The sequence below is a fragment of the Bubalus bubalis genome, chromosome 5, assembly GCF_019923935.1.
Source record: "Bubalus bubalis isolate 160015118507 breed Murrah chromosome 5, NDDB_SH_1, whole genome shotgun sequence".
Classification (NCBI taxonomy): domain Eukaryota; kingdom Metazoa; phylum Chordata; class Mammalia; order Artiodactyla; family Bovidae; genus Bubalus; species Bubalus bubalis.
In genome coordinates this window covers 343,189-357,528 of record NC_059161.1, presented here as the reverse complement: position 1 = coordinate 357,528, position 14,340 = coordinate 343,189, and the positions used below count along the sequence as shown (strand labels likewise).

The 14,340-nt window shown below is 52.2% G+C and overlaps 1 protein-coding gene across 7 annotated transcripts in view; it reads right to left on the bottom strand.

The window, feature by feature from the left end:
* Positions 1 to 14,340, bottom strand: part of NAV1 (neuron navigator 1) — a 191,854-nt gene that overhangs the window by 25,609 nt on the left and 151,905 nt on the right. The window lies entirely within an intron of this gene.

Here is a 14,340-nt window from a genome sequence, read left to right as displayed (position 1 = left end):
ACCTTCTAGAACTAACACCCCAAAGAGATGTCCTTTTCATTATAGGGGACTGAAATGCAAAAGTAGGAAGTCAAGAGATACCTGGAGGAGTAACAGGCAAGTTTGGCCTTGGAGTACAAAATGAAGCAGGTCAAAGACTAACAAAGTTTTGCCAAGAGAATGCACTGCTCATAGCAAACACCCTCTTCCAACAACACAAGAGAAGACTCTACACATGGGCATCACCAGATGGTCAACACCAAAATCAGATTGATATTCTTTGCAGCCAAAGATGGAGAAGCTGTATACAGTCAGCAGAAACAAGACCAGGAGCTGACTGTGGCTCAGATCATGAACTCCTTATTGCCAGATTCATACTTAAATGGAAGAAAGTAGAGAAAACCACTAGATCATTCAGGTATGACCTAAATCAATCCCTTACGATTATACAGTGGAAGTGACAGATTAGATTAGATTAGGGATTAGGGATTAGATCTGATAGACAGAGTGTCTGAAGAACTATGGATGGAGGTTCATGACACTGTACAGGAGGCAGTGATCAAGACCATCCCCAAGAAAAAGAAATGCAAAGAGGCAAAATAATTGTCTGAGGAGGCCTTACAAATAGCTGAGAAAAGAAAAGACGCGAAAGGCAAAGGAGAAAAGGAAAGATACGCCCATGTGAATGCAGAGTTGCAAAGAAGAGCAAGGAGAAATAAAGCCTTCCTTAGTGAGCAATGCAAAGAAACAGAGGAAAACAATAGAATAGGAAAGTCTAGAGATCTCTTCAAGAAAATCAGGGATACCAAGGGAGCATTTCATGCAAAGATGGGCTCAATAAAGGACAGAAATGGTATGGACCTAACAGAAGCAGAAGATATGAAAAAGAGGTGGCAAGAATACACAGGAGAACTGTACAAAAAGATCTTTATGACCCAGATAACCACGATGGTGTGATCACTCACCTAGAGCCAGACATCCTAGCATGAGAAGTTAAGCGGGCCTTAGGAAGCATCACTACGGACAAAGTTAGTGGAGGTGATGGAATTCCAGTTGAGCTATTTCCAATCCTGGAAGATGATGCTGTGAAAGCGCTGCACTCAATATGCCAGCAAACTTGGAAAACTCAGCAGTGGCCACAGGACTGGAAAAGGTCAGTTTTCATTCCAATCCCAAAGAAAAGCAATGCCAAAGAATGCTTAAACTACCACACAATTGCACTCATCTCACACGCTAGTAAAGTAATGCTCAAAATGCTCCAAGCCAGGCTTCAGCAGTACATGAACTGTGAACTTCCAGATGTTCAAGCTGGTTTTAGAAAAGGCAGAGGAACCAGAGATCAAATTGCCAACATCTGGTGGGTCACTGAAAAAGCAAGACTGAATTCCAGAAAAACATCTACATCTGCTTTATTGACTATGCCAAAGCCTTTGACTGTGTGGATCACAATAAACTGTGGAAAATTCTTCAAGAGATGGGAATACCAGACCACCTGACCTGCTTCCTGAGAAATCTGTATACAGGTCAAGAAGCAACAGTTAGAACTAGACATGGAACAACAGACTGGCTCCAAATCGGGAAAGGAGTGGGTCAAGTCTGTATATTGTCACTCTGCTTATTTAACTTATATGCAGAGTACATCATTCTGCAAATCCCAGTACAAAATCCTAGGCTGGATGAAGCACAAGCTGGAATCAAGACTGCCAGGGGAAATATCAATAACCTCAGTTATGCAGATGACACCACACTTATGGCAGAAAGTGAAGAAGTAAAGAGCCTCTTGATGAAAGTGAAAGAGAGTGAAAAAGTTGGCTTGAAACTCAATATTTAGGAAACAAAGATCATGGCATCCGGTCTCATCACTCCATGGCAAATAGATGGGGAAACAGTGGAAAAAGTGACAGACTTTATTTTTTGGGGCTCCAAAATCATTGCAGATGGTGACTATAGCCATGAAATTAAAAGATGCTTGCTCCTTGGAAGAAAAGCTATGACCAACCTAGACAGTATATTAAAAAGCAAAGACATTACTTTGCCAGCAAAGGTCCGTCTAGTCAAAGTTATGGTTCGTCCAGTAGTCATGTATGGATGTGAGAGGTGGACTATAAAGAAAGCTGAGTGCCGAAGAATTGATGCTTTTGAAGTGTGGTGTTGGAGAAGACTCTTGAGAGTCCCTTGGACAGCAAGGAGATCCAACCAGTCCATCCTAAAGGAAATCAGTCCTGATTATTCACTGGAAGGACTGATGCTGAAGCTGAAACTCCAATCTTTTGGCCACCTGATGTAAAGAACTTACACACTGGAAAAGACCCTGAAGCTGGAAAAGATAGAAGGCGGGAAAAGGGAACGGCAGAGGATGAGATGGTTGGATGGCATCACTGACTCGATGCACATGAGTCTCAGCAAGCTCCGGGAGTTGGTGATGGACAGGGAAGACTGGCGTGCTGCAGTCCATGGGGTGGCAAAGAGTCGGACACGACTGAGCGACTGAACTGAACAGAACTTTATCTGGCCAAGGAGGATGTTCTATCTGCTTAGCAGAACAGTGTATTATAAAGACAAGGCAATTCTTGGACTGACCTAACTGTACAGACCCATGTCCCCTCCAATCGTAAAATCACCGTGTCTTATTTTTAGATGTGTTCTTTTAGGCATTTCGTCTCCCTTTTCTAAAATTCTCTACACCTGGTAACAAGGGTAAAGAGACTGATCTTTTCAGAGCGGCTTAGACCCATCACTTCTCACGCCTCTCTTTACGGGGTTCACCCCGTTGTGAGACCAGGTCCCACTTCTCAACAGTGAGCCCTGCTGCTCTGGGTGTGGCACCCGCTTTGGGTGCGGTGGCCAAACGCAGGGCCCCGTGCCGAGAGGCCCCCTTTTCTTGCCCGCAGCTTGGAGCACCAGACGGCTGTCAGCGTCTGCCTGAGCGTCTTTCCATCGGCGCCTGGCCCACACTCCCACAGAGCCGGTCCAGCCTCAGCCACTCTCCTGCAGTGCCTTGGCTATTGATTTCTGCATTTGACAAGTTTCACTGTCAGAGGTTTACTTTTAATATCTGAAATGCCTCCTGCCCCATTCACATCAGACTCCTCTTATGCCATCTGAGCTTGCTACCAGAGGCGTCTCTGTGTTCACACATTATTTTCAAAGCTCAAATTTCATCTTCTACAACCTCTCTTCAAACGTCCTGTTCGCCACGCCTTTTTCCCCACTTCTATTTCTTCCTTCTGGACCCTAACGAGTTCTCAAGGTTCCTGTGAAACCTGGAGTCCCACTTTCAGTTCTGGAGGCTCAGACTGAACACGGACCTTTAGTGAGAGTGCAGTGCATGAACCCGTGTCCGTGGGAACCTCTAAACCCTCGTTCATCAGCTTCGCATGTGTGCTGAAGAGGCTAAAGATGTTTTCCATGAATCTGCTGGTTTCTGGAACACTGTTCCCTTTTGATTTATTTTGAGTTTCATCTCATGGAACAAAAATCAGACACACAAGGCATCTAAGGGCTTGGCCCAGACTTAGGCCGGTCTCCCTGTGATTTATTTGCTGGGAAGAGGAAAGTGGGTGGTTTGGACATTTGGCTTGTTGTTCTGCAGGGACTAATCCAAACACAGTGAGAAAGCAGAGAGCAGGGGCTTGGACCACACCGCAGAGCGAGCTCGACTTCATTACTAGGAATCACGGCCATCATGAAACGACCATCCGCCTCTCCCCCTGCGTGGTGATGTATATTAAATCTCGAGCCTGTCCTGGGCTAAGGTAATCCCCCCACATTTGGAAGAGAAGAGACACTGAGGGGGAAAGATCAATACGGTTGTAACACCCCGTCGGCTCTCCTGGGTCCAGATGAGCTCTCTGGCAAGTACACACACACAATTCCCAGGGTGTTCTCTCAGGTCAAAGGCACAAGAAGTCTGTCCTTCCACTGAACCCTCCACCGAGATTAACTGGTGGTCCTTGAGGCTTCGCAGCAGATTAAACTCTTACGGACAGTGAGGACTCTGCAGTCCACCAACGCCAAGAAACCTGCCCTTGCCCACTGTTAACGGAAAGCCCAAGGCTGCGATGGGGGAGGGGGGACACACGCTCCTCTTGGCTACAAAGACGTCCCCTCCCGAGTCACAGGCCCTCCTCCGGTCGTGAGGCAGCACAAGCCCAGCTGTCGGGCAAGGCTTCCTGGAGAAAGTCCTCTGTAGGTGCTGAAAAAAGGGAAATTCTGTGTTCATGACTGAAGGGGCAGGCATCTCCAGTGGAGAAATTAGACAAGTATCATGCGATAGGCAAGGCTCGAATATCATGTAAAACTATGCAGGGAGAGAGGACAAGCACCCCCATCTGCGGTGACCGCAGGTAACGGCTCCTCGTGCCCCCTGCCGGGCCCCCGCGGCCTGTGCCCGACGCCCCAGCCTCGGGCTCCTGGCTCTCCGGGGGAGCTGTGGCCCGTCTGTGCTGGTTTCCTCTCGTGTTCCAGCGGCGTGCCTCTTGCAGCAGGTTCCTGGAAAAGCGTCCTCGGAAAGCAAGCTTTGTAAGATCTAACACATTACAAAATGTTATTTTTCTCTTTCACGTGTGAGATTTTGGCCGGACGTTGAATTCCTAGCTGAAGATAACGTCCTCTCCAACCGTGAGGGCCCTGCTCCACAGCCCAGCATCTGCTGCTGGCGTTCTGACTCCCAGTCCTTAAGGCTGTGGTCCGTTTCCTCTCTGGGAACACTCAGCACCTCCCCTGGTGTTCTGAGGCATCGAGGACGATGGGGCTGGTGAGGCCCTGTGTATGCGTGAGCTGCTGCCCCGCTGGGCCCCTGACACCTAGACACTCATGCCCTCAGCTCTGCGAAACTTTCTCCAGTTATTCCTTTGACGGTTTCTTCCACTTCCCAGCTCTCTCTCTAGACTGTTACCAGATGATAGATTCTAAGGTTACGATTCTGATTTTCTCTTATTTTCCATCACTACACACACACGTATGTATTTTAAACTCTACTCTTTGGGCAGTGGCCCCAGTTGCCTCTTTTAAGATTTCCATTTCTGCTATCAATACATTTCCATTTTATACAACAGCATTATCGGTCTTTCTCTCAAGGACCTCTTCTCTAAACTCTCAGAGACACTCACTCGTCTGTCTGGAGGGGCAGGTCCACAAGCTCTCTGCGTAGTTCTTGGCTCCAAGTAGCTTTGTTCCGTCTGTGCTGGTGAGACTTCTGGGAGCGCTGATGGTCCATGGCTGACGCGCACCTGTAAGCCTGGCCCCACCCTGAGGTCTTTGGAAGCCCTGTGTTCACAGGGAGGGCCTGCCAATTGTCTCCACTTTCCCCATCTATCTGCCACGAAGTGATGGGACTGGATGCCATTCTCAGTGTTTCGAATGTTCAGTTTTAAGCCAGTTTTTTCACTCTCCTCTTTCAGCCTCATCAAGAGCCTCTTTAGTTCCTCTTCGCCTTCTGCCATTAGAGTGGGATCATCTGCAGGCTGTTGATATTTCTGAGGTTGTTGATATTCCTCCCTGCAATCTTGACTCCAGCTTGTAAGTCACCCAGCCTGGCGTTTCGCATTCTACTTTCCATCCATACGTCCACACGACCGTCCCTGACGGACACTGGCATACACGAGAGGTGTTCTCTAGTGCATTTACACCAGTTCACACCATTAACGTGGAGCCAAGCTTCCCCTCCGTGGCGGATGCTGCAAAAGCGGCCACGCGTCACCGTTCCCACTCAGCCCGAGAGAAGCAGGGAATGCGTCTCAAGAAGCTCAGGAGGGACTGAGTCACACGGGAACCAGACCCGACAGCAGAGGCCACTCGCGGGCGGCCCCCAGCGCTGGGACAGGTGCGCGCCAGCTTGGCAGCTCCCTCTGCGGGGCGTTCACCTCTCAGTCACCCATCTCCTCAAACCCCTCCCCCTCCCCCGCCACAGTGTAAACTTCCCACCTCCTGTTTCCACCAGAAGAACGACTGTTTCTTCCTGTCTTCCTACCAACACCTTAGCTACACCTCCAACTCCTCCTCTGTCCTCACCGCCCAGCCCAGTCCCCAGTCCCCAGACCACCGGCCTGTCTCCTTTTCTTCCTTTACGTCTCTCTTGCTTTTGCTCCGGGTCAAAGCTGGACATGCTCACACTCGAACCCCCGTGAAGGCCTCTACCCACCCCACCGTCTACCGAGCTCCCTCTTCCCGGGATACACCAAACAGCATCAGAAGAAGCCTGACAGCCTTTCCAACACCTCCATTAGTTCCTCGCTGCTGAGACAATTGACTCAAACCCTGCATCCATGAACACGTGTGTACTGTATGATTAAGAACACAAACGTGGTGGCTGGACTCTCTGAATTCAAGTCCCATAAACTTTGCCCAGGGTTAAATTCGATGTCAACATGGTGAACACCAGGGGGTCACATCTACGGGGTGGCATCAGCTGTGGGGACGTTTGATGACGACTGGAGAATCAACTCACCACACAAGGAGGGGAAAGATGAAATGAGACAGGGAATCAGAAGAGAGGAGACAGAGGGCGGCTTCATTCTCCATGCACACCCGGGAACATGACTTGGCTTCGCGGGACACGGGTGGACAGGGTGCTCGTCCCCTTGCCTACGGGCCCCCCTCTCACTCTACAGAAGCACAGACGTGCAGGAGGAGGCTCCTCACCACGTGCGTGACCTCTCTGTGAGGGTTCAGGAGTCCTGGCACCACCATGGGCACCTGACGGGGGGCACGCAGACCCGACCTGCCTGCACGGGCTTCTCCCAGCTCCGCGGGGTGCAGCCAAGGTCCATGCCAAACACCAGCTTCATCCAGGCTCCCGTGGCCCTCCGCGTCACCCTCTCCCATGTCTCCTCATCGCGTCTCGGGCTCTACTGGAGCGGCCGCCTTGCAGGCAGTCTCCCAAGGGGCAGGGCCGAGGTCTGGTGCCGCCGTGCCTCACAGTGTCTACGCAGCAGGAAGACCTGTGAAAGTGGGGTGCACACCCAGGGAAGCGAAAATTACAACCTCCCAGTGCCAGAGATCTGTTCTCTAAGAGTGACTGGCAGTCTGTTTCTGAAGGACCCTCACTTCAGTGGGAATCGATAACCTTTCTCTTTGTAGAACTTCCAGATCTCCGCTTGAATTCTCAGTCTATGCAAGCACATGATCCAGCCTGTCTACCGGATTCTTAAAAGTCCTTAGAAAAAGTACTCAACGACCCTTCTGCCAGCTTCAACACCGAGTCAGCTGTCGGTTCGCTGTATCCATTGCACTTCCGCCTGTGATGCTTTCCCGACTCTTCACGAGGCTCATCACTGTTCTTCTGCGCCAGATGCTGTGTGTAAGCACAAGGGAAGCGACACCTGGGAATGGATGCCCGCAGAGCTGAGGGCGGAGTCGGTCTCCCCTGTGGTGGAGCCAAGTCTCGGCTCTGTGGTCACTTTGGTTAAAGTCGGTTCCGAACATCTCGGGGTCCGGATCAAGGCTGCTCTTCCCGTGGGGCTGGGATGTGACTCCAGCCCTCTCTGTGCTCCACAGCCTGGCTGCCGGCTTGCAGGGGCTGCCCCGGGTGCAAGAGGAGGGCCTTGTGCTTGTGGGGTCCTCCTCCGCGCCCCCGGCCCTGCTCTCAGCTTCTTCTGTGCTGTGCGGCTGATGGGCACTGGGTGACTGCTCTGCGCACCCCGGCCGGGAAGGGCCGTCTGCCCCGTCTCGCTACCCTACCCTTGGTCATTGGCTTGTGGCCCATGTGCGCCCAGGGAAGGTGTCGTGGGAAGGACTGGGGCTGGCCAGGATCGTACTTGCTCTGTGACTGTGTCTCCTTGTAGTCCATTCACATGTAGCCTCCAGAAGTTTGTACGGAGTCCAACTATCTCCTTTTCTGCATCGCTGGTAGGTTGACCCCTCTCCCACTGGGCCCCTCGGATGAGAGCAGCCAAGCACTCTTGCTCCCCTGAAACTTAGTTCAGTTAGAACACTCTGTATCCTTGGACACTTATGTTTTGCTTTTCTAGATCGTAATTGTTACTTCTCCAGCTTCCTACCATTGGGTGGAAGTGGCAGTGTACGGCCACTCTGTACTGTTCCCGGCAGTAAATCGCTAAGCCCTCCATCTAGGCTGCGAGCGTGGCGGCCCTGGGCTCGTGTGGGTGCAGCCATCTCCTCTGTGGGAGGAGAACACGGCCGCGGAGGGGAGTGGAGCAACTGGACGCTGCCCTGTTTGTCTGCAGGCTGGGGCGGGCGCACCCTCTGGGAGCTGCACCAGCGCTCACAAAGCTCTTGGCTGGAGTTGTGCGCCCCTCCCAGACGTCGCCTGTAGAGCTCAGTGGCCGAGGGCGCCTGCAGCGGCCAGAGGCCAAGGGCGTGGGCTGGTGGCAGGACAGGCCGGCGATGCACAGGACAGATCCTCAGTTCTCCCTTGTCCCGCACGGTCTTTGGAAGTCAGGCCTGACACTGAACCCAGAATATATGTGCCTGATGAAACCACATTTCTCTGGTTATTTACCACTTTATGGATAAGAGCTCTGTACACAAAATCTTATTTTTACCTGAGAAACATCCAAGACACAACAGACTGGTGTAAGAGCTAGACTGATTGTTTTCTTCTTGTGGAATCGTTTTTACTCCCAGATGGGGCTTTCCCAGTGGCTGGGTGGTAAGGAATTAGCTTTTAATGCAGGAGACGTGGATTCAATCCCTGAGTTGGGAAGATCCCCCGGAGAAGGGAATGGCAACCCACTTGAGCATTCTTGCCAGGGAAGTCCCACAAACAGAGGTGCTTAGCAGGCTACAGTCCATGGGGTCGCAAAGAGCTGGACATGACTGAGCAACTAAACAACAGCTGACTCTGAGGGTAGCATCAGGCAGACAACAAGCCGGAAGCATTCGCAGCTGTGCTCTGCAGCCCGGAGGGGGCCACTGGGACACAGTGCGGCACAACTGAGCGGCTGAGCACACGCTGCTCCCAGGGAGAGTTTACGGAGCTCAAGCCCGGGGTTACAGCCCCCGCAGATGCCCAGGCCCTCCTGGTCTCCATCTGGTATCGTTCCGGTCTGAGTGGAAACTCGCTCCAGGACAGCAGGAGGCCCTCTGACCACAGAGTGGAAAGCCTTCAGGAAACGTCATGAGAAGCAGCCTGAGTCAGACGTGGGAGGCTTCCCGGGCCCAGTGTTGAACCCGCGAGGGTGGCTGTGCCCTGTGAACCCACCGACGCCAGGTGGGCCCCGGGGGAGAGTCACCAACTCGGGACCTGCGATTCGACCCCTTGCAGGGCCAGGCCACTAAACAGGCAGCAGCGAGCGGAGGTGAATCAGCGTGAATCAGGCCCAGGGCAGAGCCCAGCCTGGATGTCAGGGTGAGGACAGCGGCTCCCGTGACGGGCCGGCGCGGCTGGGGGTCAAGACAAAGGGAACATGGCAGCGGCATAGGCGCTTTAGACGAGGCGCCCGGACGGCGCGGCGGCCCTGCAGCTCAAACTGCTCTACTTCAGGGAGCCGGAAAGGTGGACAGGGCTTGGTCAGGACCAGCCTGAGTCAGAACCACACACGGAAAGAGCCTCCAAATCACTCTGTCCTCCCCACCCTCGCACTAGGTCTGAAGACAGCCACAGCCTCCCTGCTCACCGTCCAGAACGGAACGTGACGACCGAGCCCTGCGAGGCTGCCGCCGCTGTGGTGGGAGACAGCTGACCACGGGGCGCCTGCTTCCCTCCACCCTGAGCAGGTGGGGCAGCACCTGTTTGTTGCAGAACTGGGGAGAGGGTTTTTTTTTTTTTTTTTTTTTTCAGTATTTTTTGTTTTGTTGATGTGGACTCTTTTTAAGTCTTCATCGAATTGGTTACAATGTTGCTCCGTTTCATGTGTCTGGTCTCCTCTGGCTGCAGGCTCCTGGGATCCTAGCTCCCCGATGGGTGTGAATCTGCAGCCCCTGACTGGAGGCGCAGTCTTAACCACTGGACCGCCAGGGAAGTCCCTGAACTCTTCAAGCAGGAAGACGCTGGGTCCTGGATCTGCGTCAAACAGCAGGGGTGACGGCCTGTGCTGCCTGAGGCCGTGCCTAGTGCCGCAGAGCGTCTTGGATGCCCCTCAGTGCACACTTCAGGAGGCCCTGCCCTTCGCAGTCCTCCAGGCCCTTTCAGGAAGGTGAGCAGCTCAGATGGCAGCCAGGCCTTCCTGGAGCTCGCTCCCAGCTCGATGATGGGTCCTGACCTCACAGCTGGCTGGTGAGGCTCCCTCTCTGTCCCCTTGGTTACCAGGCAGTCAACTCTTGTTGTTTAGTACTAAGTTATGTCTGACTCTCTTGCGACCCCATGGACTGTAGCCTGCCAGACTCCTCTGTCCATGGGATTTCCTAGGCAAGAATACTGGAGCGGGTTGCCATTTCCTCCTCCAGGGGATCTTCCTGACTCTCCTGCACTGGCAGGTGGGCGCTTTACCACTGAGCCACCTGGGAAGCCCAGCCCCTCGTAGGTCTGTGTAACAGGGCAGCCACTGGCCAAGCACATCTACACACCGAATTCCTGAAACATGGCCGGTCCAAACTGAGATGTGTGGTAAGGTTTCACATTTAGTACCAAAGTCCAAAGACTTTGTATGAAAAGAGAATGCTCTGTATCTTATTAATAACTTCATATTAATACTTAAATGATAATATTTTTAGATATATTGGATTAAATAAACCTTGTTATTGTAATTAATTCCACCTGTTTAACTTTTTAAAAACGTGTGTACTAGGGAATTTCAAGTGACAGATGTGGCTTGCACCGCTCCTGGAAGCTGTGTCTTGGAGGAAACTTTTGGTTGACAGACTGTCCACCTGGAAGAGGCGGGGTTCATTGACTGAGGCTGTGGCTGCAGGTCAGTGCCAGCTAACCTTCCCCGGACAGCACCAGATGTGGCAGAAGCACTCGGCACTTACCCTGAATGACTGGCCACGGTCCTGAGCATCCAAGAGGTTAAAGCAAACAAATGATACAACGGGGCCAGAAAGAAGACGAGGCGATGGAGGAGTCTCAGGGAGACTGAGCACCTGAGTGAGGTTCAGTTCTGAGAACGACTGGGGCCACACAGAGACCGGCGTTCTGCTCAGGCGTCGCCAAGCTCGCGCCGCCCCGCTTGGCCTCAGCTCTGCAGGGCAGGCCGAGCGCAGCTTCACTACATGTCTGTGGTTTGGCCAAGGCCACAGCGAGGCAGCCGGGTCTGGCCGAGGACAAACTGCAGAGAGATTTAGAGGAAGAGGGGGCGGGGCAGAGAAGAAGCCAAAGTAAACGTCTCGCGCTAGGGGTCTGCCAAGTCTAAGGGTAAAGCTCACCAGCAGAAGGAACTCTGAGGACCTGGTGACCAGAGTCCAATAGGAAACAGGAGGATGTGTACAATTAGGGGAATTTATTTGGCCCCCTTAGTATATGGCAGTCAGCTCATACCCCTCGCCCCGTCCCTAAGAAAACTGAGGGCTTCAGCAACTTGTTACAGACACTTCCTGGACTGCAGATCCGCTGAATTTTGTCCAACTCTCAGATGCTGAGGCTAATTTTGTGAATGGGCTGGGGACCCTAACATTCACATTTAATCTCTGCAGATCCCACAGCACCGTTTTGGAGCCCGTTACTCTGTGAGGTCTGGGGCAACCCCTCGGTGATGAATTCTTACTCAGACCCAGCCTGGAAGATTACAAAGATGAACACCACAGATTCAGGAAGTGTTCCTGGAGGTCACCCCCGACTCAAGTGAAAGTCAAGAAAATCAGACGCCATGCCCTCCTGTACTTCGATCATCCCACTGAGTTGCAGAATCACCATTTCCACTGCCGCCTCTGTCTGTCAAGCGGCTCAGCTCCTAGTTTCCACGTGGGCATCTGGAGGGACTGCTATAAACACACAGGCTGCTTGGCCACCGAGAGCGTGAATGGCGCCCTCCTGGACTCATCCCTGTCCTAGATCCCTGCACCCTTCCCCTGCCAGAGTCGACCACCGTCACCACCCAGCATGGCCTCCTCCCCTCTCCCGGAAGGGTTACGGCAGAGGGATACGGCCCCCCCGGCCTCAGCAGAACCCCACCTGGTCAAGATACAGCTTGTGTCCGAATCTGGAGGGAGACCGGCTCACTGGCAAAAGAACGATTTAGAGAATCATCCCGCGGGCTCCGAGTCCTTAACCGGTCTACAGGACCGGGTACTCCTGATCAGCCTGCGGGCAACGTAGAAAGTTCTGTGCATATGTGCAATTTTTAAGTGTCTGATCACACCTTTGGAGTCTCAAATGTCTGTGACTCAGAGAAAAGTTCTTTTAAATTATCATCTTGCCTCCTAACACCCTGCTTCAAGCATGGCCTTCTTGGTCCTGGCATTTAATCTCTGCCCTGAGGTTAAGACAGTTTCTCCCACTTAGACCACTGTTACAGACTGAAATGTGTCCCCCAACATCCTTAAGTTGAGGCCATAACCCCCAGTGATTATATTTGGAGCTAGGACCTCTAGGGAGGTCATTAAGGTTAAGTGAGGTCAGGGGGGTGGGGCCCTGATCCAACAAGACTGATTATTTAATCTTTTAAGGAGGAGGACCCGCCAAGCGAGGACCTTGACTTGGCCAGAAGACAGGTCTCACCAGAAACCAAGCACCCTGATCTTAGAATCCCAGCCTCCCCGACTGTGCGAGAATTGATTTCTATTGTTTAGCCTCCCAGCCTTCGGTATTTTGGTACAATTAGCTGATTCTGTACTCGTACATGAGAACATTGCAGCCTGACCACCTCCAGGGTCCAAGCAGATTTCAATTCAGCGGTTTATTAACATGAGGTTTTTGACTGTGATACCACAGGTCATTACAGTTCCCATAAAGCACCCAGGGCCATCAGCGGGCTCAGCAGAAGGTGCGGGCTGGGAGGGCCGAGGAGGCAGGAGCTGCTGCTCTGACTTGGCAGGGGTGTCCTGCTGGAGGAAACCCATGTTCTTATGATGAAACCAGGTTTTGTGTGTGCTCCACTAACGATACCATACGTGGTCATTCAGCCCTGCAAACAGCTTGGCCAGCACTTTTTGGAACAGAATGGCTGCAACTGGATTAGAGGAATCAGTGTATCTCACTGGCATCTCCATGTGGGAAAGGATAATTGCAGGGTGGTGGGCGAGACAGAGAAGGGAGAGGACGGGGAGGAATGAGCGAGGGTTTCCGAGGTGTGGCTTATAGCTTTGCCGTGTCAGCTGGCGGGGCCAGAGCACAGGAAACAGCCGAATGCGGAGCTGTTGAACGGGAGTCTCTCTAATTAGGACCAACTGCGGGTGAGGAATGCTGACTCGGCTGGCCGAAGCCCGATGGTGTTCTCTCCTGTTTCAGAGATTCCTACTTTCTCAGAGGTAGGAGTGAAACAAGGCACTTCCCTATTTTTCAGAGTGAAGAAATTAAATGCTTCACAGAGTGAAACGTAACTGGGAATTTGAAGACAGGGAGAACCCTGCGGGACACAGCCTGCCCGCCTCCGGAGGATGCAGGGCAGCGCGGGGGCTGTTCCCTCAGCACTCGGTCCTGCAGCTGAGTCCCCTGGGCCTCAATCTCCCCAGGTATAAACAAGTCATCCAGCACCTCCCAGCAGGATGTTTTGAAAGTTGAACATCTGGGAAAATAATTTTGATTCCTAACTTGGACAAAGAAAATCTTGACAAAAACTAACGCGTCACAAAATTAAGGTGCCGAGCGTTAAAAGCGATCCCAGCATGAGTGTCCATGTCTTTGTCAAGAGGAACAGTCAACAGCGTGCTGTCTGGGACCCATGGCCCCTTCGCTTCCTAAAGTCGACACAGACGTCCCGTTTCACAGACTTTTGGAAAGGGATGAAGATGCTGTTAGCACTGACGTTTCGGGAGACACTTCCTGCTTCCTCCCCACACCCCTGGCTCTTCCGGAGGCTCTTGTCAGGACGGCCTCACCCAACTCCCAAACCCCTGGCTGCTGGAAGGGATGCCGTACTGTCCTTCTTGCACTTCCACACCGTCTTTAAACCAATAAGGAATTAAGAGACAACTGATGGCACTCTGAAAAGCCGGGAAGCTTCAAGTGCCTAGAGCAGGACTTGGCCAAGTTTTTCCTGTAAAGAACCGGTCATCATGTTAGCCTTTGACAGCCATGTTCTATGGCGGCCTCTCAGCTCTGCCCCTGGAGCAGGAAGGCAGCCACAGACAGTAAGGAAATGAAACTCAAATTTCATTTGACTTTCAGGTGTCACAAAATATTCTTCTTCTTTTAGTTTTCCCTTTCACATCACTTAAAAATGTGAAAACCATTCTTTGCTTTGTGGGCCAAACCAAAACAGGCGGTGGACCAGATTTGGCCCAGAAGGCCAAAGTTTGCTGACCACTAGGCTAGAAGAAACTAGAGCAAAAAGGAAAATAACTCTTCAGCTGACAAGTCCTGGA